General features: G+C 44.0%; 1 long non-coding RNA gene and 1 pseudogene across 1 annotated transcript; one reads left to right on the plus strand and one right to left on the minus strand.

The window, feature by feature from the left end:
• Positions 1-531: 531 nt before the first annotated feature.
• LOC701023 (heterogeneous nuclear ribonucleoprotein A1-like) lies at positions 532-16,407 on the minus strand (annotated as a pseudogene).
• Positions 16,408-17,464: 1,057 nt separating this feature from the next.
• LOC106992651 (uncharacterized) lies at positions 17,465-21,292 on the plus strand. Its single transcript, XR_013402050.1, has 2 exons — positions 17,465-17,974; positions 19,010-21,292. It is a non-coding gene; the product is annotated as an uncharacterized LOC106992651 (long non-coding RNA).
• Positions 21,293-23,485: the final 2,193 nt, after the last annotated feature.

Raw genomic sequence — 23,485 nt, forward strand, 5'->3', positions numbered from 1 at the left:
AGTAACTATCAGTTCAACTACACCAAGATTTCTGAAGACAATGGCTTCTCCACTCAAGCAGGTTGTATATAAATTCCAAATAGAACCTGGCATCACCTTGAAGGAATTCTAACTTCACACTGTTGGGGGAAATTTACCAAGATGGCTTCAGAGTAGACTAACTTTAAACAGCACATTAAAAAAAAAAGTCATTTATTCAGCATCATGATCAGACTATTACATTTAGCAATCAACAGCATGGGTGCAAAAAAAAAATATATATATATATATATATATATATATCAAAGCCCTTTGTTGGAATGGTTTACACTTTCCACAGAACAGAAACTAAAATAAACGTTATACCATTAATCACAAATACAGTCCTCGAGTTTTTTGCCCATACACATGAGTATTTGTCTAAAACATGTCTTCTTTGTAGCAGCTAGGCCCTTCCACCACTGTGCTTGACTGAGTTCACAAATCTGTTGTAACCTGTGGCTTCCCCGTCACTTCTCTGGCTCTCCTCTCCTGCTAAGCTTTGTGCCCTAATTAAAATATTCTGCCACTGCCATAGTTACTGCTGCTAGTGGAACCGCCATAGCCACCTTGGTTTCGTGGTTTGGCAGAGTATTGGCCTCCACCGCCATAGGGGCCAGAGCTTCTGTCTCCAAAGTTTCCTCCCTTCATGGGACCAAAATTTGAAGACTGATTGTTGTAACTGCCAAAATCACTGTAGCTTCCACCACCTCCAAAATTGCTTCCGTCATCACCAAATGCATTATAGCCATCCCCACTGCCACCATATCCACCACCACCACGGCTGCCACCAAAGCCAACATGACGACTAAAGTTTCCTCCACGACTGAAGTTATTCCCACCGAAACCACCTCCACGACCACCACCAAAGTTTCCAGAACCACTTCAACCTCTGTGGCTGGATGAAGCACTAGCCATCTCTTGCTTTGACAGGGCTTTCCTAGCTTTGCAGTTGTGGCCATTCACAGGATGGTATTTCTGAATGACAGTCTTATCCACGGAGTCATGGTTGTCAAAGGTTACAAAGGCAAAGCCCCTTTTCTTGCCACTGCCTCAGTCAGTCATGATTTCAGTCACTTCACTTTTTCCGCACTGTTCAGAATAATCTCTTGGGTGATGTTCTTCAGTGTCTTCTTTAACACCACCAACGAATATCTTCTTCACAGTTAAGTGGGCACCTGGTCTTTGAGAATCTCCTCTTGAGACAGTTCTCTTGGTCTCCACAACTCTTCCATCCACCTTATGTGGTCTTGCATTCGTGGCTGCATCCACCTCCTCCACAGTGGCATATGTGACAAACCCACAGCCCCTGGAGCGCTTGGTGTTTGGATCTCTCGTTACCACACAGTCCATGAGCGGTCCCTGTTGCTCAAAATGGCTCCTCAGGCTCTCATTGGTTGTTTCAAAGCTCAACCCTCCAATGAAGAGCTTCCTTAGGTGTTCGGGCTCTTTAGGAGACTCTGACTTAGACGTGACGCCAGGGAGAAGAGAAACTTTAACGATACTTTCAGAGGTGTCTGTGATTCTTGCTCCTTTGTAAGTAACTTTTTTTCTTTCTACAGGATTTTAGAATCATCTCTTATTTATAATGTTCTGAAATTTCAGTGATCTATCTAGGTAGAGGTTTTTAAAAAATAGTATCTGTGATATTATGAGTTTGACAGTCTAATTTTATAACCTATTATAAAATAAACATATGTTTATTAAGATAAAAGTATTTGTCCATGCCACCTAAAATCCAGTATCACCAGTGTTATATTTATCACCTTTTGGGAAACTTTGGATGAAAGAATAGCATTAAGAAAAATTATAATAAATTATCAGGGAAAATTCTGAATGGGTGATGACTGGGTATCGTTTCAGCGGGGGTTGTCTAAGAGATCCTTTGGAATTATCTGACTATATGGAGAATTGTAGTTTTCATCACAGACTGATGGTTATATGCAACTCTGTAAGTTGTTGAAAATTTGTAGTAATGCAAGACCAGGGGCAGTGGCTTACATCTGTAATCCCAGCCCTTTGGGAGGCGAGGCGGGTGGATCACTTGAGGCCAGGAGTTCAAGATCAGCCTGGCTAACATGGTAAAACCCTGTCTCTACTAAAAATACAAAAATTAGCCCGGCATGGTGGTACATGCCTTTAATCCCAGCTACTCAAGAGGCTGAGGCATGAGAATTGCTTGAACCCAGGAGGCGGAGGTCGCAGTGAGCCAATATGGCACCACTGCATTCCTGCCTGGACAACAGAGCAAGACTCTGTCTTAAAAAAAAAAAAAAAAAAAAACCTTATAGTAATGCAAATGAGTCTTGTCCATAGACATGGCAATAAGTTGTGTCCGGTGAAGATGAAAGTGATGACCACTCTGTGGAAAAGAGGATTCCAAGCATTATTCTATTTCTTGTAAATATTGATCAGTTTTTTCTATTGACAAATTCATTTCAGCATTCCTGATTGCCTCTATATGTGTTTGTTCTTTTAATCCCCTTTGAACTGGTTTTAATGTATTGGTGTTTTCCTCACTAATTAGTGTGTTAAATAAAATCTTTGACTTTTTTTTATTTTATTTTATTTTTGAGACAAAGTCTCACTCTGTCATCCAAGCTGGAGTGCAGTGGCGAGACTTTGGCTCACTGCAACCTCCGCCTCCCAGGTTCAAGTGATTCTCCTGCCTCAGCCTCCCAAGTAGCTGGGACTACAGTTGCAACACCACACCTGGCTAATTTTTGTATTTTTAGTAGAGACAAGTTTTCACCAGGTTGGCCAGGCTGGTCTCGAACTCCTGACCTTAAGTGATCCACCCCCTCAGCCTCCCAAAGTGTTGGGATTATAGGCGTGAGCCACCGCATCTGGTCAAATCTTTAACTTTTTAAAATATTTGTATGAAAGTCACACTTTTGCCTTATTTTAAAAAAAACATTTTGTTAGTAGCATATATTAATTATAATGTATATCATTATTATAATGTTTGAGAGGAGTTGGAGAACAGACTGGCCTTTGGAACAGAGTACATTTGAGGTAAGTCCTGGCTTCTTATCAAATCCTCTACGACAAATCTAGCTGGTCACCTATTTCTATAACTAAAGTTTTGTTGGCACACAGCCAAACTCATTCATTTACATATTTTCTGTGGCTGCTTTTGTTCTACAAAAACAAGGCTGAGAGTTGCAATAAAGACCATATGACTCACAGGCCAGGGAGCAGAAGCTCCCTCTACCCCTGTAGAACATTGGAACCAAAACGTGACAAAAGGATTTTTGAGTCCCTACTGCCTCCTGTTTGATAACAGTTGTTAATGGAACAAAGTCTGAGTGCTGCTAGAGAACGCACTGTTCCTTGGGACTGCAACAAGCAGTGATGTAATGATATTATGGCATGATTTTCCTGAAGTAGCTAAAAAGGGAGCAACATTCTCCTGGAGTCTCTGGTGTTTCCCTTGTGATTTTGCGGATGACTGTGCCTTTATCTCCTCCACCATACTGAAACTCTGCCACCGGTGTCGTGTTTAAGTGAGTCCTTTAATTGCTCTGGGCTCAGTTTCCTCATACATAACATGAGGTTATTGGATGACTTCCCAGGTCTCTTCTATCCTTACGAGTTCCTGTCAGTTTCATATACTTTTTGTTTCTTAATTTTGTTCTCACTTATCAAACATTTATTTTATATCTATTATGTTCCAGGCATTTTACCAGTCACTAGAGATATAGCAGTGAATAATGGGACATGGACTCTGGCCTTACATTAATAAAAATGACAGCAAGCACATTATCAGCAATATCTGATATCACACTATATTATAGGTTCTGAAACACTTTCACAGGCATTTTTATATTTGGCCTTCAGTACAGCACTGTTAGCTGGTTAGACCAGGTATTATTATTTGCATTTTACATATGAAGAAACTCAAACACAGAAACATTAAATTGGACAAGGTTACATGGTACTGATATTATCAACTAAGATTTAGAAATTTTGATCCTGATTATTTACAAAAAAGTTTGTTTACTGAAACATTTCAGGCCAGGAGTGGTAGCCCACATCTGTAATCCCAGCACTTTGGGAGGCCGAGGTGGGCGGATCACGAGGTCAGGAGATCGAGACCATCCTGGCTAACACGGTGAAAACCCGTCTCTACTAAAAATACAAAAAATTAGCCGGGCGTAGTGGCAGGTGCCTGTCCTCCCAGCTACTCGGGAGGCTGAGGCAGGAGAATGCTGTGAACCTGGGAGGCAAAGCTTGCAGTGAGCCTAGATCACGCCACTGCACTCCAGCCTGGGCAACAGAGTGAGACTCCATCTCAAAAAAAAAAAACAAAAAAAAAACCAAAAAAGAAACATTTCAAACATACTAAAAAATAATAGTACAATCAATCCCATGTACTCATACCCCCAATTAAAAAATATATATATATTTTTGAGACCAGGTCTCATTCTGTCACCCAGGCTGGGGTACAGTGGAATGATCCCACAGCTCACTGCAGCCTTGACCTCCTGGGCTTAGCTGATCCTCCCACCCCAGCCTCCCAAGTAGCCGGGAACACAGGCATGCACCACCATGCCCAACTAATTTTTGTATTTTTTGTAGAGATGGGATTTTTGCCATTTTGCCCAGGTTGGTCTCAAACTCTTGGACTCAAGGGATCTGCCCATCTCGGCCTCTGAAAGTGCTAGGATTATAGGTGTGAGCCTCTGCCCCAATCCCAAATTAGCAATGATCAAGATTTTGACTATATTTTTTTCATCTTCCCCCTTTTTTCTTTGTAGGAGTTTTTTGTTTTTGTTTTGTTTGGGGTTGTTTGTTTGTTTGAGAGAAGGTCTTGCTCTGTCACTCAGGCTGGAATATAGTGGCTTGAGCACAACTCATTGCAGTCTCAACCTCCAGGGCTCAAGCAATCCTCCCACCTCAGCCTCCCCAGTAGCTTGGACTGACTAACGTGTGCCACCACGCCTGGTTAATTTTTAAATTTTTTGTGGAGACAGTGTCCCACTATGTTGCTCAGGCTGGTCTTGAACTTTAGGACTCAAGCGATCCTCCTGCCTCAGCCTTCCTAAGTGCTGGGATTACAGGTAAGAGCCATTGCCCTTGGCCTGTAGATGTATTTTAAGTAAATGCCAAAGACCATGTCATTTCACCCCTTTATCCTCAATGTAAATCTTTAAAAAGTAAGGGCATTTTCCTAACACCACCACAATGCCACTTTCACCCTTAATAACATCAAAAATAATTGTTTTGTCTCGTTTAAATCTAATTCTTGAATTCTTGATGTTCATTTGGGTAGAATAAAGTTTAAAATCATTTTACTATTTGGTCACACACTGACTAGCCAAGCATCATGTAAATTTGTTTCACAACAGTTTATTGGTTCCTAGATCATCCCTCCTTTCCTAAAAGACTTATTTTGTGTCAGGGAATATTATATGTTACCTCCCCTTTTTCCTTAGTGCCTTAGTCTATTTGTGCTGCTATAACAGAACACCTGAGACTGGGGAACTTATAATAAACAGGTATATATTGTTCACAGTTCTGGAGGCTGAGAAGTCTGAGATCAAGGTGCCAGCAGTTTTGGCATTGGGTTAGGGTCTGGTCTCTGCCTCCATGATGGTGCCTTGAACTCCGCATCCTCCAGAGGAGGGGGAACCCTGTTCCTCACGTAGCAGAAGAGCAGAAGAGAGAGAGCCCACTCCTGCAAGCTCTTTTTTATAGCAGCATTAATCCACACACAAGGGTAGAGCCTTCATGACTGAAATGCCTCCCATTCAGCCCCCACCTCTCAACACTGTTGCAATGAGGATTAAGCTTCCAGCACATAAATTTGAGGGGAACAAAAACATTCAAACTGTAGTATTTGGTTATAGATTTTTTTAGACAGAAACACGGCCACAGGAAATAAAAACTGTAGGTCCCAACCTTCCTTGCAGCTAGATATGGCTTCTGAGTAAATTCTAGTTCATGAGATGTTAACTGAATTGTTGAGTTGAGTTTCTGGGAAGTGTTTGTAAGGGTAGATGGCATGTTTTCTTTGCCCTTTCTCCTTCCTGCTCATTAGAATAGAGAAACAGTAGCTGGACCTGAAGCATCTTGACCTATGAGGCTGTGTACTAAAAAAAGAGAGAAGCACTCAGTGAGGATGCTAAGGCATAAAAATAATACAATGCACTTTGGAGACTCAGGGGAAACGGTGGAAGGGGGGTGAGAAATAAAAGACTACACGTTGGGTACAGTGTACACCGCTTGGGTGATGGGTGCACCAAAATCTCAGAAATCACCACTAAAGAACTTATCTACGTAGCCAAATGCCACCCATTCCCCCAAAACCTACTGAAATAAAAAATAATTTTTAAAAAATCATAGATGACACAAGCAAATGGGGAAAAAAGAGGGAGAGAAAAACACTCAGATCCCTGATGATCCATGGAGTCACTTTATCAGTTTAGAAGTAAACTTTTTTCTGCACTTCAAGCCAATGTTCTCTACTTTGGTTTCTGATTGCTTTCAAACCTGTAGCCAAACAAACCCTAACTTATACACATTGCTGTATACTTCTTTCCCCATCACTCAATTATGGTAGAACTAGACACAGAGAAAGCTGGATTTGCTCCAAGCTTAGGCCTCCTCATCTAACATAACTGTTAACTGAGATGTATTCCATTAAACTTAATTTTTTTTTTTTGTTTCTGGGTTTTGTTTTAGAGACAGGGTCTTGCTCTGTCACTCAGGCTGGAGTGCAGTGGGGCTATCACAGCTCACTGTACTCTGAAACTCCCGGGCTCGAGTGATCCTCCCACCTCAGCTTCCTGAGTAGCTGGGACTACAGGTGCACACCACCATATCACCCTAATTTTAAAAAACTTTTTTTTGTTGTTGGAGATGGGATCTCACTACATAGCCCAAGCTGGTCGCGAACTCCTGGCCTCAAGTGATTCTCTTGTGATTTGCTGGGATTACAGACATGAGCCACAGCACCAAGCCAAACTTATTGTTTTAAAATGAAAAATGTTCAACTTTCAAAATTCCTTTCCCTTGGGTCTGTCCTTGCTATATAATCGACATCTCTTCCGCCTTCTTAATTGATTGGCTACTCAAATATAGCAGTTTCTTGGTTCTTAAAAGTAGTGTTCTGGCCAGGTGCTGTAGTTCATGCCTGTAATCCTAGCACTTTAGAAGGCTGAGGCTGATCACTTGAGCCCAGGAGTTTGAGACCAGCCTGGGCAACATGGCAAAACCCCGACTCAAAAAAAAATTACAAAAATTAGCTGGGCATGGTGGTACGTGCCTGTAGTCCCAGCTACTTGGGAGGCTGAGGTGGGATGATCACTTGAGCCTGGGGAGGTTGAGCCTGCAGTGAGCTGTGATCACGCCACTGCACTCCAACCTGAGTGACAGGATGAGAACTTGTGTCAAAAAAAAAAAAAAAGTAATGTTTATATGGTTTGCAATATAGGATTTGGAGAAGGCTAGAAAAGACCTGAAATGTTGAATGAGTAACAATCACTGAATACTGGAAAAAGCCCAGCCTTGTTACCTTCTCTGATCTCTGAAAATACATCAGCAATTGCAGAGCTAGTGCTGGTGAGCTACAGTGAGCTGTCACAATTGATGTAGTCATTATTAGAAGATCACAGTATATGCACAGCAGTTCAAATATTGTTAACAGGTCTACATTTAAAAGGTTTCTTATGTAATTTTACAGCTGATAAACCAACCCCTGATGACACAGTGAAACAGGACCAGGATATTAAAGCATTTAAACATAGGTTTTTAATTTATTAACCAAATATCAGGACAATTCCTCAGTCTCTTTTCATATTTAAAAAAAGGAAAAGGAAAAAATACTTGCAGTAACAAAGAAAAGTATTAAGGTTTCTTTCAAAGATGCAGGCTGATTTCCAATATTCCAAACCTTTGAATTACATAATGAAATGGGTGCTAATAAAAAAGAATGTACACCTGACAGATTGAATATTTTTTCTATGATTAATAATTCTCTATTAAAGCAATCTATTAAATTTTATTTTAAAGAGATGTGAGTGATCAAGTTATTAGATCAGCATCCTCAATTTTAGGCCAAATGAGAAACTCCTATAGATTTTGTAATTCCGAACATCTCGTGAGCTGCTGTTCATCTGCTCATGAGATGTTTAAAGAATTGCAATGCACTAAGTTGTACATGTAAAAGCAAGATGTTAATTAAAACACTGGCCAGACATGGTAGCTCATGCCTGTAATCACAGCACTTTGGGAGGCCAAGGCGGGTGGATCACTTGAGGTCAGGAGTTCGAGACCAGCCTGGCCAACACCCCCGCCTCTACTAAAAATACAAAAATTAGCCTGATGTGGTGGTGTGCACCTGTAATCCCAGCTACTCAGGAGGCTAAGGCATGAGAACTGCTTGAACCTGGGAGGTGAGGTTGCAGTGAGCCAAGATCAAGCCACTGCACTCCAACCTGGGTGATGGAATGAGACTCTGTCTCAAAAATAATAATAATAATAAAATAAAAATAATTTAAAAAACTCTGTAAATCTTACACTTTCAGGACATTTATGGAAAATAATTCCTAATAAAGAAGCCATAGGGGATATGTAAAATTCTTCTTTTTTTTTTTTTTTTTTTTGAGACGGAGTCTCGCTCTGTCGCCCAGGCTGGAGAGCAGTGGCCGGATCTCAGCTCACTGCAAGCTCCACCTCCCGGGTTTACGCCATTCTCCTGCCTCAGCCTCCCAAGTAGCTGGGACTACAGGCGCCCGCCACCTCGCCCGGCTAGTTTTTTGTATTTTTAGTAGAGATGGGGTTTCACCATGTTAGCCAGGATGGTCTCGATCTCCTGACCTTGTGATCCGCCCGTCTCGGCTTCCCAAAGTGCTGGGATTACAGGCTTGAGCCACCGCGCCCGGCCAAATTCTTCTTTATATCTCAGTCTTTGAGGAAATACTTTAAATTTCAACCACCATAGACGTGAAAAATAACTCTCAGATGCCTATTCTTTGCACTCTGTTAGATGCTCCCTTTATGTATTCATATATGTTTTATTGCAGATTGTGTTTTCCCAAAGTGGCTGAAATAGTATCTCCTATTCCAAGTGCTCTTTTCATAATGTGACCTTAACATTTGTCTTATGGAGAAGTGGAGTTTATGTCTTTTCCCCTTAAACTTGGGCAAACACTTGCGACTGTCTCAATAAAAGAGTACTGGAGAGTGATGCTATGTAAATTTTGAGGCTAGATCACAAAAATACCATGTTTCATTTTGCTGTCTTGGGACACTCAATACAGGAATTCAACAGTATGCTGTAAGGAAGCCTGCACCCACTCATGCAGAAACCATACGGTAGGTGTCCTGGTTAAAAACCAGCATCCTTCTTGATGTGGTGATTCACACCTGTAATGCCAGCACTTTGGGAGGCCAAGGAGGGCAGATTACCTGAGGGCAGGAGTTTGAGACCAGCCTGGCTAACATGGTGAAACCTCATTTCTACTAAAAATGCAAAATTAGCTGGGCATGGTGACGCATGCCTGTAACCCCAACTATTCAGGAGGCTGAGGCAAGAGAATCGCTTGAACCTGGGAGGCAGAGGTTGCAGTGAGCTGAGATCGTGCCATTGTACTCCAGCTTGGGCAACAAGAGCGAAATTCCACCTAAAAAAAAAAAGAAAAGCCGGCATCCTCTGCCAGATAAGTGAGTGAAATCACATCCAGGTGATTCCAGCCCCCAGTCGTTGAGTTAGCCACAGCCTTTGACTCTTCCTGACTAAGGCTTCAGATATGGTGGAGTGAAGATTATCATCCATACCCACTGTACCCAATCTGAATTCCTGATCCAGAGAATCTGTGAGCATAATAAAGTCGTCATTTTATGCCACTAAGTTTTAGGGTAATTTGTTACAAAACAATGGTAACTGGAACATATATGTTACCTACAAGCCATATTAATGACAATACTTTCAATTTCTTATAAATTTCCCCTGGATAAAACCATACAATAAGCCTCATGTATTTTCGAAGTCGTCTCCAAATGTGAAAGAAGAATAATAGCAAATGACCCTAAAGGGAAGTTACAATTCATATATTAATAGAATCACATGCCTTTTCACTGGCTGGAATTAAGACCTTTTGCCTTTCGGAATTAGGCTTTTCCTCAAAATCCATGTCCTCAAACAAATTAGTCCCACTTAATTTTTTCTTCAAATTGTTATCTTTCTGAGTAGTCTATTTCTTGAGTTTTAGATCCTTGACTGTCAGTCTGCTGAGCTCTTTTTTTTGTTTTTGTTTTTGTTTTCGTTTTTGTTTTTGAGATGGAGTGTTGCTCTGTTACCCAGGCTGGAGTGCAGTGGCATGACCTTGGCTCACTGAAGCCTCTGCCCCCCAGGTTCAAGCAATTTTCCCACCTCAGCCTCCTGAGGAGCTGGGATTATAGGGGCGCACCACCACACCCGGCTAATTTTTGTATTTTTAGTAGAGACAGGGTTTCACCATGTTGGCCAGGCTGGTCTTGAACTCCTGACCTCAGGTGATCCGCCCGCCTAGGCCTCCCAAAGTGCTGGGATTACAGGCATGAGCCACCGCACCCGGCCGAGCTTTTCTGCTCAGACATTCCACTTTTCTCTCAAACTTAGCTGATCTCAAACCAAACCCATGTCTTCTTTGAAAATCTGAATCTTCTGAGAGAGTAACAAAGCAAATGATGCAAAATGTTAAAACCTGGCGAATCTGCTAAAAGATAAACAGAAATGTTTCTTTGTAAGATTCTAGCAACTTTTTTGTAAGCTTCTAATTATATTTCAAAATAAGGAGCATGTTAAAATAGAAAAGAAAAGGGATAAGGACTGGAAACAAGAACTGAATTTACTACACAGTTCTCTAATTCTGGTAGCAATGTCTGTTGTTACTGGTGCTTAAATACTTCAGAGTAATCCTTCATTCCAGATTTCCTCAGCTCTTCTAATTAATCAATATTAATTTGTTTTTCTTTTTTGCTATCTGTAGTTAATATTTCTGTTTCTCTCTTCCCAATATCCAGTACTCCTTCTTATGCTAAAAGTGTCAAGATTTTCCTTTGAACAGCCATTCTTCTCCAGTTTTAGATCTTACATAAGGGTGGGATTCAAGACTGAAAATGTAACCCAGGTATAGCATCTTGCAGATGGTCAACAAAGAAGCAGCAAGTTCCTTTAATAAAGTTTAAGTAGTTAAGAAAAAATCCTAACTGATCTTGCTGGTTTTGCTGTCTTTTACATTTTGCTTTAAAAAAAAAAAGTGCTTATTAGGACTATATGTATGTATGTGTGTGTGTGTATACACACACATAGAGAGAGACCGGGAGAGGGACAGAGTTAGTGCAGAGTGAGTTTACTATAGAAAAATTACATTTTCTGCAAAAAGAGTTGATTCTCTTTCTGTTTTTTTAGTTCTCACCTTGGCTCAATATATAATTCCTCAAGTCAAAATATTATACTTAGGTAGGTAGGGCAATCTAAAATAAAATCCCAAGGATGAGAACCTTCATTCTTTCAAACTTTGTTGAACTGTTACATTGCAAAGGATAACCTCCTGTTTTGGATTTTGGCTTATTTTGGTCCTCTACAGAATGACTCCATAAATGAGCCCCAGAAGGCCCATGAAAGGTGGTATCTTACTAACAGGGGCAGAACCACCCCGTACTTCTTTTGCCATCTATTGATTTCCCCACACTATAGCTCCAGGTCTTAAAACCTTCTATTCAAGAGAAAGGATATGGATATTTTTATAAAATCAGTTTGTGTGTGTGTTTTAAGAAAAGAAACCTAGAGCTGTCTGCATTATAAGCATGACTGTGAAAGGGATTTTGTTCAGAGGAAGTGAACATTTTTGCCAACATTCAGAGTCTAGTTGCTCCAAGAAGTCCTAATGTACATCTTTTTTGCCTTGCTGAGTCTTATCTACTTCACCTCCTTAAAATGCCAACCCATGGGCTGGGTGCGTTGGCTCATGCCTGTAATCCCAGCACTTTGGGAGGCCAAGGCGAGCAGATCACAAGGTCAGAAGTTCGAGACCAGCCTTACCAACATGGTGAAACTCCATCTCTACTAAAAATACAAAAATTAGCTGGGCATGGTGGTGCGTGCCTGTAATCCCAGTACTCAGGAGGCTGAGGCAGGAGAATTGTTTGAACCCAGGAGGCAGAGGTTGCAATGAGCCAATGAGCCAAGGTCGCACCATTGCACTCCAGTGCTCCAATCTGGGCAACAGAGGAAGACTTCGTCTCAAAAAAAAAAAAAAAAAAAAAGCCAACCCATGGTTTATCAAATCTACAAAACTCAATGCAATGTGCATCACTCCCTTTCTTCTTCCTCTTCCTCATTAACTAGCATCATTGCCCTCTTTGGCAACTGCATAGTTAGCAGGTATTGCCAGAAAGATTCTATTATAGACTGTTGGCTCTTCTGCTCCCTTTTTCCTCTTGCCAAGTTTTTTTTTTTTGAGATGGAGTCTCACTCTGTTGCCCAGGCTGGAGTGCAGTGGCATGATCTCAGCTCACTGCAGCCTCCGTCTCCCAGGTTCAAGCAATTCTCCCACCTCAGCCTCCCGAGTAGCTGGAATTACAGGCGTGCACCACCACGCCTGGCTAATTTCTGTATTTTTAGTAGAGATGGGGTTTCACCATGTTGGCCAGGTCGGTCTTTAACTCCTGACCTCAGGTGATCCGCCAACCTTGGCTTCCCAAAGCGCTCGGATTGTAGGCGTGAGCCACTGCACCTGGCCTCTTGCTAAGTTTTTAGGAACTGTTCTAATACCCTTTAACCATCCCTCCTCTTTTTTTTTCTCCCCCCGCCCTTTTTTTTTTTTTTTTTTAAATAAATGAAGCCTATAGATTTGTTTTAGTTTTTCTTCTCACCTACAAGCTCCACTGGCAGGTTGATGCCCTTGTATGGTATCCAGTGATAGACGTTGAATCCATCCTTACTAGTATTTGCTCCTTGGAGGTGAAAAAAATAAATGTTTTATAAAACTCAAATTGGCCTTATCAAACAAAACATCTGCTAGATCAGTGAATGACTGGTGACAGCAGGAGACAGCAGTGCTGGCCTCTCCAATAGAAGTCACTGCAGTTAATGGAAGCTATTATGGGAAAATTCTGGCACGAAGTTTTCTTTTTCTTTCTTTTTTTTTCTCCTTCAGACAGCTAAAATTTTTTTAAAGAAAAAATGTATTCAGTTGCTAGGGTAACTGTGGTTTCAAAACTACCATAACAAAAGCCAGATATCACATATCAGACTACCAAATTGTTAATTTGACTGGTATTTTAAAATAATTGCTTGAAAGAGTTGTTTTCGCCTTATCTTAGCTATAGAGAACAGAGAGAAAGGGAGATCAGGAAAAACAGAAGAAAAAAGGAGAAAAAACCTGATAGATTTAAGAAATGTTTTTGCCTTGCTAAATATTTGTTGGAAGTAAAAATTATTTTACGTTATGGATACATTTGCATGCAGGATTTATTTAGTCAGATTCAAAACATAAGGAGAATACTGGGTTATTCTGTTTTCAATTTCTCTTCCCGCATTTCAAGCCTTGCCTGGGTTTTAAGTGAACAGTTTTCCATGGGTACTTGGTAAAGGAACTGGTTGCTTAGGGGAGTCATGCATGTTCTGAAATCTTTTATGAGTGATTATGTTTCTTCTGTGTCATGCTTTTCATCACTTGATTTAAAGTGAATATAATAAAGCCATTAAGTGCTTGGATTCTGGAATTGGTCATATCTTGGACTGAATTCCTTTTCTATCCCTTACTAAATTCCTTCAACCTCTCTGAGTTTCTTCATTTATAAAAAGAATAAGGCCAGGCAAAGTGGCTTACACTCAACACTTTGGGGAGGCCGAGGCGGGTGGATCGCTTGAGCCCAGGAGTTTGAGACCAGCCTGAGCAACATGGTGAAACCCTGTCTCTACTAAAAGTAAACAAATAAATTGCTGGGCAAGGTGACATGTTCCTGTAGTACCAGCCACCTGGGAGGCTGAGATGGGAGGATCCATTGAGCCCGGAAGGTCAAGGGTACAGTGAGCTGTGATTGCACCACTGTTCTCCAGCCTGGGCAACAGAGTGAGACTTTGTCTCTAAATTAATTAATTAAACCTTTACATATAAAAGAATATCAGCTGAGGGCTGTGGTGTACATCTGTAGTTGCAGCTACTGGGGAGGCTGAGGTAGGAGGATCCCTTGGAACCAGGAGTTTGAGCCTGTAGTGCATTATGATCCCACCTGTGAACAGCAACTGGAGTCTGTCCTGGAAAACGCAGTGGGACCCTGTCTCTTAAAAAAACAGGGTGGGGGTGGGGAGGGGGATATCAGAACAAATAATTTGCAAGGAAAGGAAGAGAGAATAACGTATAGATTAAAAGACACTTGGGAGGTATATTAACTAAATGCAATGTGTGCATGTTTAGATCTGATTTGAAAAAAAATAACAACTAAAAAAATCATTTATGACACAACTGGGGAGACTTTAATGTGTTTAGATATAATTATAGAATAACATGGTATTGGAGAATTTTTGGTGTTTTTTCTTTGACATTTGGATGCATACCATAATATTTACAAATAAAATAATATAATATCTGAAATTTGCCTCAGGAAATAAGGAAGAGGGAAATGGATGGGATAGAGATGAAACAAGTTTGGCCATGAGCTGACAACTGTTGATACTGGGTGATGGATATAGAAGGGCTCATTAAAATATTCTATTTCTAAATAAGTATTTGATTTTTTTTTTTCAAATTTCAGACAAGATCCTGCTCTGTCACCCAGTCTGGAGTGCAATCATGGCTCACTTCAGCTTCGACCTCCCAGGCTCAATCTATCCTCCCATGTCAGCCTCCCCAGTAGCTAGGACCACAGGCACACACAACCATGCTCAGCTAATTTTTGTATTTTTTATAGAGACAGGGTTTTACCATGTTGCCTAGGCTGGTCTCAAACTCCTGGGCTCAAGGGATCTGCCCTGCCTTGGCCTCCCAAAGTGCTGGGATTATAGACTTGAGCCACTGTGCTCAGCAGGTCTTTTCTACAATAAAAGTTTTAAAAAAGATATCAGTAAGACTCACCTGGTAAGGTTATTGTGGGGATTAAATGAGATGCTGTGTGTAAAGCACTTGGCAGAATGCCTGGTATATAATAATTGCTCAATAAATATTAGCTATTATTTTTAGAGACAAGGCCTCCTCTTCCCCTCCTGCAGAACTATGAAAGCCAGACCATGAAATGTGTGGCTGACTGGAGCAGCTAACCTTACTCCTTCCAAATCAGGCAGCTGCAGGCTGTCATTGCATTCATCCTCATCCAACCTTGCTTCTGTACTAGGCCCTGTGCTTCCCACACACACACTAAAATTCTGTTTTATAGCGGCTGTTGGCTTTGCCTTTAGTTTCACAGTAAGTTTTAGCTGGGAATGCTATTTCAGTGGAAAATGGAAGGCAGGAACTTTTTTAGCTCAACTATTAATAAGTATTGAGCACATTGTTAGGAATTTTCCTATATAGTTTTATTTAACCTTCACAACAATCCTTCAAAGTCGAAATTATTAGCTTCCTTTTAGAAAGGAGGAAAGACAAGTTTCAAGGCCTGCCCAAGGTCACAGGGCCTTAAAGTGGTGGGCCTTAATTCACACCCAGCTCCTGAGACCTCCAAAGGGCTTGTGCTTACCCAGGAGCCCTGGCTATCAGCTCTCTTGCCTTTCTTTTCCTTATCCTGGCTTAAAAACAACTGCCATCCAGAAAAGGTTAAGTTGACATTCCTAATCAAAAGAGTCTGGACCAGGTGCAGTGGCTCATGCCTATAATCCCAGCACTTTGGGAGGCTGAGATGGGTGGATCACGAGGTCAGGAGTTCGAGACCAGCCTGGCCAAGATGGTGAAACCCCGACTCTACTAAAAATACAAAAAATTAGCTGGGCGTGGTGGCGGGCTCCTGTAATCCCAACTTCTCAGGAGGCTGAGACAGGAGAATCACTTGAACCCAGGAGGTGGAGGTTGCAGTCAGCCGAGATCGCGTGGCTGCACTTCAGCTTGGGCGACAGGGTGAGAGTCTGTCTCAAAAAAAAAAAAAAAAAAAAAAAAGTCTGACATCACGTTTATCTGTACTGTAGAGGCAGAGGCAGCACTGGTTTGCAGCCGAGTGGTAAGAGGTCTGCCCAACTGATGGGGAGAGTTACAGGCTTAGGAATAGCTTAGGCCGGTCAGAGGGGAGGCTCTGAATGTAGAAATAGAAAGAAAAAGGTTTTCGGGATTGCACTGACATTTGTGTTTCATTTCCCTCTTGTTCCAAATGCTATTCAACTTAAGGGAAGAAGAAAGCAGGGAGGGATACCTTATACGAAAACTGTTCCATTCCGAAAATTAAAAACAGCCGGCTGCCATCAAATACCATGGGCCCTTATATTCAAACTTCAGCTGTAATTTCGTTGGGAGGTTGCAATGGCACCCTAAACTGTCAAATGATGAGTTGACCTCAGAATCCTGCTTACATAAAGCCGGACAATTCCATGCAAAGCGGGTATCTGGTTACAACTGAAGTTACTGGTTGTTTATGTCCGACTTGTCTGGGAATGGAGCAGAAAAAGAGGAACCAGAAGAAAGAGAAACTCGCGACAACAGAGTTGCCGAAAGAGAAGTGTTGGCGCCTCAAACTTGAGGATCAGCTTCTCGGGCCCCACTCCAAGGTGTCGTGGCGGTCGGGTTCTTTCCGCCGCCCCCCGGAAGATTCTCAGCTAACCCTTTCTTCGCCGAGACCCAGAGGCCCTCACTCTGACACCACTCCGGGAGCCAAGCTACTGTAAGGAGCTGATACCACCCCTCGCCGGCGCGAACCGCCCATCTCCCCAGACCCGCCCACCCCCTGCTGCGCATCCCTGACGTTCTAGCCCGGCGAAGGTCCTCTTAAATTAGGAAACAATAGCTATTTAGGAAGAAGGGCAAATAACCCGCGCTCTGCGCGCCCAATCGTGGAATTCTTGGGAGTTCCCCGCGGGCAAGGAACTCTGCTGCTCCAGGCAGCTGCGGAAGAGAAGAGGGAGCCTGCGTGCTGGGGCAGGGGCGTCGCGAACTTGGGGCAACCCACTTCCAGGGCCCCGCCCCCGCTTTCCCGCCTGCCGGGGACCCGCCGAATGGGGAACCACCCTCCTCCCTGAGGCAAATTTGGAAGGGGAGGGGTCCAGGAGCGGTAGAGCCGGGGCGCCAAGCGCCAGATTCTGCCGCTCAGAAGTCGGGGGCAGTCCCCAGTCCCGCCTCAGGCCCCCGCGCTCACAGTGCGCACCGCCGAGGGCGCGGGCCAGGCGCGCGGTGTCACCGCCACGAAGTCTTTTACTTGCCCTTAAGGAGCCGGCCCTCGACCCCTTGGAGGGTGGAGATTCCTCCCATTCCCTCCTCCCCCTCCCCCGGGTCAGCGAAGAGACGTGGAATTGAGCTGGAGCGATGATTCCGCGAGCACTGTAATTACGCACACACTGAAATCTTCACCGTTGACTTAAGTTACTTGGCGCTGCGAGAGCTGGGGCCCTGCATATTGATTAAATGCAGCCTCTATTTACCTAAACAATAAATGTAGAGATAAGCAACGTTCACTTGATCACAATAATGGGATTGACAATTAAGGGGCAATGCATCCCAGATGTAGTGGAGCCTATGGGCTGCATGCAGCGGGCAGAGGGCTTCTCGGAGAGGGACGCTCGGGCAGTTGCGGCGGCGGAGGTGGTGCAGAGCAGAAAGCGGCGCGGAAGCACAGCGGGAGGCGGAGGGGGACGCCCATACTCGTCAAGGTCGCCCACCCCACCCGGGAGGCTCGAAACTGGCTTTGGGGTACCTGAATGCCCCGACTCCCAGGGAGACATCTGGAGCTCGGAGCCACCCTCCCTGCGGCGATGGCACCTGCCTCAAGGCGGTCTCGCTTGCTGATGCCTGGCTGGGAAGGAGGATGGACGCCGCTGGCATGTGCCCTGGTAAGTGTGTCTGTTTGTCATCAGTGCACATTCTGCATGTGGCAACGGGGCGAGGGGGAGGAGCACGTGTCTAAAGTGCACGGAGACTTCCTCTACCCCTGTGTATATACCCTTCAGTCAATGTTCCAAGAAGCGGGTCAGGGCGGAGGGTATCCTTCTGGATCTGGAAGGGCGTGGTTTGACATCGGTGGGTGTGACGGGAAAGTCCAGCCTGTCAGGGTTGGGCTCTACAGTGGCCGAAATCAAGAAAGCATGGACGTGTCGGCCCAGGGCTGGCCTGTTTCCGGATATGTCACGGGGGTGCTTCGGTCCTCGAGGGGAGTCTTACGATCTATCTTTTTTTTCTCACCCTCTCACTGAACGGTAGCGTTCTGAGAAGAGGGTCTAGGAAGGAGAGGGCTGAAAGGAACTAACTTAGAAAAGAACCCAGGAGAGTGGAACATGGGTAATGAAAGACAGATGAACACAGTTGGGTGTGTGTGCGAAATCATGATCCACCTGGAAGGGGTTCCAAACCCTGGACTGCCATCGCATACTGGCTGCAAAAGACACACGCATGTTGCTTCTCTGATATTTTCCTCTTCTCTCTGAGCCCCATTATCAACCTGGAAGGCTTCTCATTCCACGTTTAGACACAAACAAAAGGATTTGTCCCAGACACTCAAGAACAAGCCAGGACGAAGCCCTTTCCCGCCAAACCACGAAGGCCGGGAAATAAACAGCGCCTGCCCAGGCTCTGGGCGCGCGAGCCGGAGAGAGGACTTGGGTGGGAAGAGGCTCTAGAAGATCGGAAGGAGGGAGAGAGAGGTGGGGGAGAAGCTTGGAAAGAGAAGAGGGAGGAGGAAGAGGAGGGACCAGCAAGGCAGAGTGGGACCTGGGGTTCTGTTATAACCGCCCTTCCCCGCCCACGGTCTTTCCATCCCCTGTTCCCCTCCCCCATTTCAGAGCTGAAGGCCGACTGTGGGAGGAGGAGGTTAAACAAAGGGAATCCTCCTCCTCTGGGACGGGTGAAGTGCGTTTGTCCTCTCCTTGCAGGCTCTGGGAAAACTGGCAGGAATTTCCTTGTCGTGAGAAGATGGACGAGTGTGTCTGCAGTCGAGGAGACAACTACAAACAGACTTTGGGCAGGGAAGGCGGGCGGGCGGGGGTGGGGGTGGGGGCGGGGGCCAGCTTTGATCGCTCCAGCTCTGTTGTAATTTTGTCTTCGCCAGATAGATTAGCTGGAACCGCCAGCCCTAGCTTGGAGTTCCGTTCCACGGAGTACCCTCCCTCCCCACCCCCCGCGTCATCTCGCGCCTGGAGCCGGGTCGCCGCTCCTTCCGAAGTCTCGCTGGAAACTTCAAGGGCTGATGGTTCTGTGTTCCTGACGTAATTAGGAGGCCACGCAGCTCTCCAGCACTCCGTTAAACAAATATGTAAGTCGTCCTCCCTCTCTCTGGGGACAGACTCCAGGGAAGGAGGCAGCTGGGCCCGCTCCGGGTGGTGTCCTTGGCTAGCGGAGTGGAGTCGCTGTGACCTTCCGCCGCCCCTCGGGGCCTTGGTCTTTCTAAGCTCTTCCTTAGGAAGCCGAGAGAGAGGCAGAGAACGTGCACCTCGCCACCCACCGGACAAGCTGAGAGGACCTTGTCTTTGCTTGAAAAGTTTTCTAGATAAATCGCTCGGGTGGTTCTAAGCTATGATGAACCAGAGGCTGGGCCCGGTTCTTCTCCAGAACAGCGTGTGGATGTAAAGGAGATGAAATCGTCCTCCCCCACTGCTTTCTTTTTCTTCCCCATATAAATCAGTCATATAATTCATTCGCATTGTTTAAGGTACATTGATCAATCTAATGGCTTGTAATAGGCTCCTAATTGCCACTTGCAGAATCCTGCAGGCTCACATTTGAACAGGGAAGGTTCCAGGCAAGTCCACCTTAAGCTTGAGTTTGGGCGATTACAGAACCCAGGAAGAAAGTCTAGATGGCACAGTCACTCCGGTCTCAGTTCTACAGGGGAGGGAAGAAAGGGAGTGTTAGTGGGGATATTTGCTGTTCATTTTTCCCCCAATCTCCCTTCCAAATCTGTCACAATTAATGAGCAAAGCCCATGCCACAATTTATAGATTACTGTGGACTGAGGATCATTTTGTTGATATCAGACAAGAAACTTTCCTTACTTGCATCCTTGTGTCTGTATTTACAGTAAAAACTTCCTTAGTCACAAACGGATATTCATTTAGCCATACCTTTTCTTTTTACTTACTTATTTTTAATAAAGCAACATCAGGAGTTGTGATAGGAAATAACATGGGAGAGGGTGTGTTAAAGGGAAGGAAGGAAAAGCCAATCTTTATCCCAGGATGTCCTGGAGGTATGCCTACACTCCTGTTTAACATTTTGTGGTTGTAGTGCCTTCTCCAAGCCCTGGATAGAGGAGGAAAGAGTTGGAAGCCTCCTCAAATCTGCCTATGAAAGGGTAACACTGAGGAAACTGGTACCCTGGCTAGGAGAAACTGAGTAATGATCAAAATCCTGGCCTCTGGCTTTTCTTGATATTAGTTCAGGTCTATGTGAAAAGATTGCTTTAATGTCTCCAAAGGTGGTTCCATTAGAGTTGGCTGAGACAATACATGTGCATCATTTTGGAAGAGATGCTCTTAAAAAGAAGAAAGTGACTACAGAATGCCACATTTGCTTAGGTCTAAGACCCTTCTTTGATAGTTGGTGAGGGAGGGAGGAAAGTAAAACCCCAAGCTGAATAGGCCCCCCATAGTTTCTGAGTGATGCAGTAAACAAATCTATGATGCTTGTTGAATAATCTTCCAATAATTGCAGTCATTAAAATCATCACACAGTCTACAGTCACCTTCCTTCCTTTGACACACCAGTCTTTCCCTTAATTGTTAATGCATTTTGGGCTCAGATAAACAGATCGAGGCAAGCTTAAAATATATGGCCCAGATACATCTAACAGCAGAAAATTAGTTGTGTAACAAACGTTTGGACTATACTTAATAGACTAGGGGTTTTCAAATTCTTCAGTAGACCCTACAGAGGCAAGAAAGATTTGCATCTTCTACCACTGCTAAATAGCAGTGACGCCTCTGAGATACAAAAAAAAGAAAAGATGAAAGTCCCATTGGCCTATTGAATCTTCCTTGCTCTTTCATTTGCAAGGGTTGGGCTGGAATTAGGACATTATAGAACAAATATTAAAGGAAAGCTCAACAGAAACTGTGGGAGAGTTCCTCAATTTTTAATTAATTTTCTCCATCCATTTGATCTCAACAACTGGTGCTTTAAAAAATATAAATATGTGTTAACTATAAAAGATTCCCTGCTAATCAAAGGCTGTATTTCATTTTCACCAACCGCTGACAAGACTCCAACTGTGGAAAGGATTCACCCGACTCAACAGGCACTATGGACCTTCCTGGGCTTCCTTCTCCCTTGCTCATGGCAGGCAACATTGGTACACAAGGGCAGCTTTTTCTTTTTTTAACTCAAGTTATTAATGTATCTCTGCAACTCCCACACCGTGCTGACCTGATAATCACTGCTCTAGTGAAGATCATGCAAATGAAAAGCATAATTAATTGCACAAATCATTTAAAAAGGAGCGCTGTGGCTTAGCAAATAAATAAAGGCAGTAGGGAGGACAGGTCAGATAAATGCTTTTTATAGGCTGGGCTCCCTTCACCCCCAACCCCTCCTCCTAGTCCCGGTGGTCCAGACTTTGACTGCAGCCAGCCTGGCCAAGGCGAGCACCTTCCGTTCCTCCTCCCGCAGTGCCTCCCCTTCAACCATATTCCGGAGTCCCCCCAACTCCACCTCACCCCACCCCAACCTCACCCCACCCCAGTGGTGTATATCCGCTGCTAAACTCTGTGCTAGGTCAAAGCTCCGGGGAGATTGGGCAGTCACTTAATATTTAACCAGTTACTATATCTAGTTATTCAGAAAATAACTGGTCCTCCCAGTCGCCACTATGTTTTCTGCGCATCAGGGAGAAGCATTTTATCTGTGGCTTAGGAGGTCCAATCCTTCCTATCAGTGCTAATGACCGAATTGTTTCCCTGGCTTTGCCTTCTAAACACAGCAACTTGAGCAGTTGCTCAGATCAAAGCTCCCGGGAGAGCCTAGATGGGAGAAACAATATTTGTTCAAAGGAAGTGAACTCTTCCCTTTAATTACCCTATTCTTCTTTATTAGGATTCGTATTGAATTTTTTTGCAAAAAAATTATGTTGATTTAACCATAGTGTATTTATGATGTAAATATATTCCAAGATGAAAACGTCACGGATCAATTGTAAAGGACCCGGATACATAATTTTAAAAAATCAGTTTCAGTGTATATGAGGTTCTCACCCCACTTTCGCTGCTCAGTCAGATTTGTTTATGCAGAATCGACATTTAATAGTGCTAATTGCACTCCAGTTAAATTGCCCTGATTGCAGAAAGGGAAGCAATTTTCGTGCTCTCTGTCTGGGTTTGGAAGAAATTGTTTTATATTCACCTCTTTATAAAGAAGTGGAGATAAGGCACCGGGGCCTTTGCACAAATTGCACTTAGGGGCTGACTGGCAGCATTCAGGCGCTATAATAGAGCATTATTTGGCCGTTTTGAATAATGTAAAGCGTTTGCTGAAAGCTATTCTCCTGAAAATTGCTTTAACTTTTAAAAGGGTGATGATTCACTCCAAACCAGGCCTTTGTTACATTGTCATTATTTCCCCAAATGTTTTAACAGTCAGCTCAACACTTTAGCATAACACATTGATCTTTGTTTAAAAACTAGATTTTTTTAGAGGATGAAAAAAATCTGTCAGACGAAAAAAATCTGGACTTCCTCCGAAAGATTTCCTTGGGGCCCCACCTTAGAGTTGAAGTGGCCCGGGTGTTTGCCTGCGTTCGTTTGGAAGATTTCCCTAACTTTTATTGTGATGCAGACGCGTGTATCTAAAGGAATATGCGAGTGCCCACGTCTAGAGTCGGACAGCTGGAACTACGGGAAAACGGCGGGAGGGGGAGGGGAGGGGACCCGAGGGGAGGAGGAGAAGAGGAAGGCGAGCAGGGCGCCAGAGCCCGAGGTGTCTGCGAGAACTGTTTTAAATGGTTGGCTTGAAAATGTCACTAGTGCTAAGTGGCTTTTCGGATTGTCTTATTTATTACTTTGTCAGGTTTCCTTAAGGAGAGGGTGTGTTGGGGGTGGGGGAGGAGGTGGACGGGGGAAATCTTGGCGTTTCTCCTCCCCGGGCTGCACAGGGTGAGTCGGAAACGCCTCGCTGCCACTTAACAATCCCTCTATTAGTAAATCCACGCGGAGACTCTATGGGAAGCCGAGAACCACTGTCTTCTTCCAGGGCAGAAGTCACCTGTTGGGAACGGCCCCCGGGTCCCCCTGCTGGGCTTTCCGGCTCGTCTAGGCGGTCTGATTTCTCCTCAACCCTCCACCCCGCGTCCCCCAGGGACTTTTCACACCTCCCCACCCCCATTTCCACTACAGTCTCCCAGGGCACAGCACTTCATTGAC

The sequence above is a fragment of the Macaca mulatta genome, chromosome 12 (genome assembly GCF_049350105.2).
Source record: "Macaca mulatta isolate MMU2019108-1 chromosome 12, T2T-MMU8v2.0, whole genome shotgun sequence".
NCBI classification, from domain to species: Eukaryota; Metazoa; Chordata; class Mammalia; order Primates; family Cercopithecidae; genus Macaca; species Macaca mulatta.